Here is a 5,957-nt window from a genome sequence, read left to right on the forward strand (position 1 = left end):
GGAGCCAGTGTAGAGACTGTAGAATTGGAGTAGTATGTTCTGACCTCTTCTCGCATTCCGAATGAGCTGCAGCTGTTTCATGAATGAAACACGAACTTCAAACCCTAACCCAGGCTAGAAACCCAAACTTGAAACCCAAACCATGGTTAAAAACCCGATTTTGAAACTCTACTTTGAAACCCTAGCTTGTTACTAGCATACTGTAATTCAAGGTCAATTCAGAAGCTTAACCTGTGTTTAATAATGTAGGCTTAATTGTAATAAATAGGTGGAAATGTAATAAAATGATTTTTTAAACAGTTAATACCCACTTTTCATATATACATAGCTACAGTAAATAATCCAAAAATAACCGCTGCAAGTCTTCCTCTTAAACTTCAATAAAGCCTTTAAGTAAACCCCAGACCATTTCTCCCCTTTCAGTGACCCCCCACAAGCCTCAATAATAATAAGCCGGCGCTCTGCTAAGAATGAGCTGTTTAGGATTCACATATGGCGATGATGAAGAGAAGCTACTTAAGTGAGGAAAAAAAAGAAAAATGTAGGTCGTGTGGGAACATCTTGAGGGAAAGTCATTTGCTGGGAAATGAATATCTAATGGCGCTAAATGAAATTGGAGCCGTGAACGCCACTTTCTTGCAGATGACGTAACGCTGGAGGACATGTGAATTTCCATATATTATTGCATGTTCATACTATTAAGAACTCTGACATTTTCATAAATAACGTCTTCTGTTTACATTGCTGGAAGTGTTCTCCCGCAGTTACAGTTCGTAGCAAGTGACAATTAGAAGTCGCTCGTAATGTTCATGTCATAGATACAGTATTTACTTAAAGCTAGTAGAGTGTAGCGAGTATCCCTTAGCTGGTAGCCTGGATATACAGTAGTGTCAAGAAGCAAGTGGGAAGTAGCTGATAACCTCTAACTAGCAATAAGTAGTTAATACCGCAGTTTTAATTGAATAGTTTGTAACTAGCAACCATTAGTTGGTAGCCTGTAAAATGTAGCAAGAAACTAGTAGGAAGTCAACTTAAAGGTCCTGCATATTGGCTATTTAGACCCCCATAGAGTGACTCTTTAACATGGACTTAGTTTAAAAGTGTCAATTTCATTTTAAAAAAACGCCTTGGTTTTGTCATACGAAAGTCCAGAAAAGGCCCCTCTGACAGCTACTTGTGTTTGACCCAGTTTTGTATCCGCTTTGTCCATATTTGGCTAACACCGCCACCTTCTCTCTGCTTGGTTGGGTCCGAACAGAAGACCCACTTGTGAGAGTACACATGGTTGTCATGTTGACAGCGCTCGCTCGGGAGCGGAAAGGGATGGCGGAGATCTTCGCGAGTGACGTAGATAAGCTCGAGACAGACAGAACTCAGGTATGCGTGGACGATTTGAATTTATATTTCACATGTTCAGTGAGGCACCATAGAGACAATATTACTGTACATCCCAAATACTACAAAAAGGTGGTTGGGTAAAATGTGGGACCTTTAAACCGTTAACTAATTATAAGAAGTTAGTATTATTGACAAAGTAGATAACACAGTAACTCACAGCTCTTAGTTTGTCGCTAGTAATTCTTAGCTTGAATCAAAGTTACTAGGTGCTGGTGTTACCTTGTAGCGAGAAACCTTGAGCTGGTGCCGAGTTACGAGTAGATCTTAGTCTTTGCTCGTAACTCTTTACAAGCTCTCTCTATTTATCTGGTAGCCTGTAAATAGTAGCAGAGACTTCAGCAGACTTATGAGACTTAAGCTTCAGTTTCACAAAACAGTTGCGAGTTGATGGTCCACATGAGACCTCGACATTAAAACGCTAACATTTTCTGGAAAATAGGCCTCCAAATTCAGTGTCCAAACAGCACCGCAAGCAAACTCCACAAATCATGCAAGACTTCAGGTGACTTATGAGACTTCACCTTCAATTTTACAAAACAGTTGCAAGTTGATGTTCAACATGAAACATCAACATTCAGATACTTCGGGAAACACGTCGGGAAACATTGGACTAAAAAACCTGTGAACTCTCAACTCTTCAGCCTCAGTTTTGAAAACAGTTGCAAGATGACATTCTATGTGAAACATCAAAACGCTTACATTTGGGGGGACTAGGTTCAAAACACCCTCGCGAGCAATGTCAGAAAATCTCACGAAACTTCAAGAGACACCTGAGACTCCAGATTACGTTTTAACAGTGGCTAGTTGATGTTTCACATGAGACATCATTCAAACGCTAACATTTTTGGGAAACGTAAGCCTAAAAAACTTGGGGCACGAGATGCCATTATGTCTCTTGAGATTACAGCTTTAGTTTTGCTAAAGGCTGCGAGGTGGTTTCCCATGTGCGATATCAACATTCTTCCTTCAATTTGGGACGCCAAAATGCCATTGTGCATGATATCAGGAAGTTGCACAAGACTTCAGCTTCAGTTTTTTGCAAAACATTTGCAAGTTGACATCAACATTCAAAGGATAACATTTTAATGAAACTATACCTCCAGAGTCTCTTCTTTAGCATGCTTGAGTATGTAGATTTCTGGGTGAGAAATTGAGTTTGGCCATCGGATGGCGCTTGCTGGTCCAAACGCTGGAGTGGTAATTAACAAGCTAAAAAGCCCGGCGGCATGGTTGCCAATGCCAGCAGATTGGAATGTTCCACAGGCTAGCTCTTTTGTGGTGGGTGGCCGCTGTTCCATTAATGCAGGGCACATCGCTGATTTTTGTATGGGCCAACAGCTCACTCTCTCCTTATTAGCATATTTTCTTAGCATATCATTTTTTTTTTTTTTTCATTTCTGACAATAAATAAGACATGCATGTCAATTACTACGTGTGCCTCTTTATCTTCTTTGGGTCCCCGGCAGATGGAAATTGAACGAGTCGACTAGGTGGCATTTACGCTCTAACGTTGATTAATGTGCAACGTCCGTGACACATAAATAAAACGAATAGACGCGTTGTGCGTCCGCCTGAATGAAACATTTCGCAGTCCATCTCCCAGCTAATATAGGTAGAGGAAAGAAAAATGTGTTGCATTAGCACCTTTTCAACTGTGCCTCACTTGACATTTCCTTCAGCTCATGTGAAGCTAATGCGGATGTCGTTTTATTGGGTGAATAAACATGCTATTTATTTTCATGCCATTTTGGGAAACCAACTTTTGAGACACTCAAAACCAAAAATAACCAAAAATATGCAATAAAAAGGTTAAGCAATTATGCCCCAAAAACCAATTGGTTTGTTGTTTTAGATGCTCAGTGTTAAAACGGTAACACTTTCAGGAAAAATACTCCAGATAGATTTCAAATTTTGGGGGGAACAGTTGGATGTTCCACTTTAGTCCTGTAGGCGGCAATAATGAGCATAAAAAGTAATAAACTCCCTAGATTTCATTTTATTTTATTGAGGCTCAGCGTTCAAAGGCTGACATTTTCGGGAAAAATATGCCTCAAAAACAAAATCGGGTGTGACATCAGGAAATATTCCCTAGACCTTTGTTATTACAATGGCACTGTGGAATCTTGAGATTCAAATCCTCACATTTTCGGTATAAAGATGCCTCAAATTTGTTTAGCTTTTTTTTTTTTTTTTTTTTTACACTTGCATGAGACTGCGATTGGCTGGCAACCAGTTCAGGGTGTACCCCGCCTCCTGCCCGATGATAGCTGGGATTGGCTCCAGCACGCCTGCGACCCTTGTGAGAACAAGCGGCTCAGACAATGGATGGATGGATGGACTTGCATGAGAGTCACACCACTTTCCCTCTGTCAAAAGGGTGAAAACACAATTTATTGTTTCTTTTTTCCTTTTTAATATTAACAGTGGCTACCTGCTTTTTACACTCGAATGTTAAACTTTAAGAATTGCCTGTATGATCAATGCTTCAAGGTGGCGACAGTTCGACCCTGGAATGGATGAATTGAATTTCCATTATTCTCTATAAGGAACTGCAGTTTGGGTAGAAATAGCATTGATTTAAGTAAAATATAGCTCCCTATTTGCTAACAACCCTACTTTGACATGTATCCTTGGAAACAAACGCAGTGAAAAATGTTTCGCCCTTGAACGCATCATGTCCTTGACTGAGCATGTGTAAAAGAGCTAAGATAAACAGGATCTTTACCAGAGCAAATGTCCCGCAGGAATACTAATTAAGTAGGGTATTTATTTACTCCAGACGCGAGCTCCGAGATGCGTCTTATCTCTATATTGCTTACGTGACACAAACAAAAATAAAAAGTCACCAGGCAATGTGGAAGATGAATAATTAACCTTCTTTCCTGAGCAGTTTCAAATGTTTATATGTCAGGGCATTGTGAGGTATGGCATTTAGCACCTGCGAGTGCGATAGGATGTGACTGAACGCTGAAGTCGGCCAGAATTGTCAGCGCCCACGCATGCGGTGTTTGTTCGGCGTGAATAGACGCGTTGTCAACTGAATTGTTTAGCGTATTTTTTGTTGTTATCTCAAAGAGGCATTTAAAAGCAAAATATGCGAAGCGGGACTGCTGGAGGGTTGCCCGTTTGCTTCGAAAACAACAACGATCATTATAAAAGATCACTTTTTTTACATATGGTGGCCCAGCCTAATACAGGCAATGTTTCTAAAATGGTCGTCGGTTATTCGTTTTTTTTTTATTATTACATTTTTCTAATAATATGAAGTACTATTAAATGTTTTAATAATGCTTGATTAAAATAATATATTGTATATGGAATTAAAATGGTGTTTGAAAACATAATAATCACCACCATCATCATCATCATCATCATAATTGTCAGACTTTCGAGATACAGAGCAAGGTGTTGTTCAGCCAATTTCTTGCTTTGACATGCGAACAAAAATTTGAGACGTGGTGTCAGTTTGGCACAGAGTAAACAATGAATAAAAAAGAGGCTTCAAGTTGTTTATTTCCAATTGGAGTTTAGTGTCAAACTAAACATCAAACAAAGAGAATTACAGGTCGTGTATTTAAAACACCCACATCGCTTCAGGCTTTGCTAACAAGTCCATTAACTTAATGCTGACAAACAATGCAAAACGCCGTAGACGGGCTAATGAATAGCATCATTTCTGCGGTGTTGTAACCCTTTAAGCAATATATATTTGAACACAAATAAAAGGGAACAAGGCGGCACGGTGGACGACTGGTGAGAGCGTCAGCCTCACAATTCTGAGGATCCGGGTTCAATCCTGGCTGGCAACCAGTTCAGGGTGTACCCCGCCTCCTGCCCGATGACAGCTGGGATAGGCTCCAGCACGCCCGCGACCCTAGTGACGAGAAGCGGCTCAGAAAATGGATGGATGGATGGATGGAAGGGAACATATGCAAGACAGATAATTTAACAATACTAACAGGCATATATTCCTTATCCTCTGTGAACAGTGCCTAATGTTACCGCAGCTTACTGAAAAGCTGTGACTAGCTCCATATATCCATATGTCTGTATTTTACTGCCCATAGGGGGCCAAGGCGTGCACACCAGTAGGAGCAGCACAACGTCCATGAAATTGAAGCAAAAACATGCAGCAAAAACTGTTTAATTCTTCATCCATCTATCCATCCATTTTCTGTACCGCTTTGTGACCATTCGCGCATACATTCACACCTAAGGGCAATTTAGAGTCTTCAATCAACCTACCACATGTGTTTTGGGGATGTGGGAGGAAACCGGAGTGCCCAGAGAAAACCTACGCAGGCACGGGGAGAACATACAAATTTGAACCCCGGTCCTCAGAACTGTGAGGGAGATCGTCCACCGTGCCGCCCTGTTTAATTCTTCACATTTGTTTTAATTATGTCCTTACTGTATGTTTTATAAAGTAAAATTTTACATAGTGATTGGTACTTACTGTACTGCTACCATAGCAAATTGAACACGCTTCAGAGAGGGGGCATCATTACACGCTGCTTCGAGTGTGACTGTTCACATATGACGCCGTTGCTGCCCGCGGC

The sequence above is a fragment of the Phycodurus eques genome, chromosome 13, assembly GCF_024500275.1.
Source record: "Phycodurus eques isolate BA_2022a chromosome 13, UOR_Pequ_1.1, whole genome shotgun sequence".
NCBI lineage: Eukaryota > Metazoa > Chordata > Actinopteri > Syngnathiformes > Syngnathidae > Phycodurus > Phycodurus eques.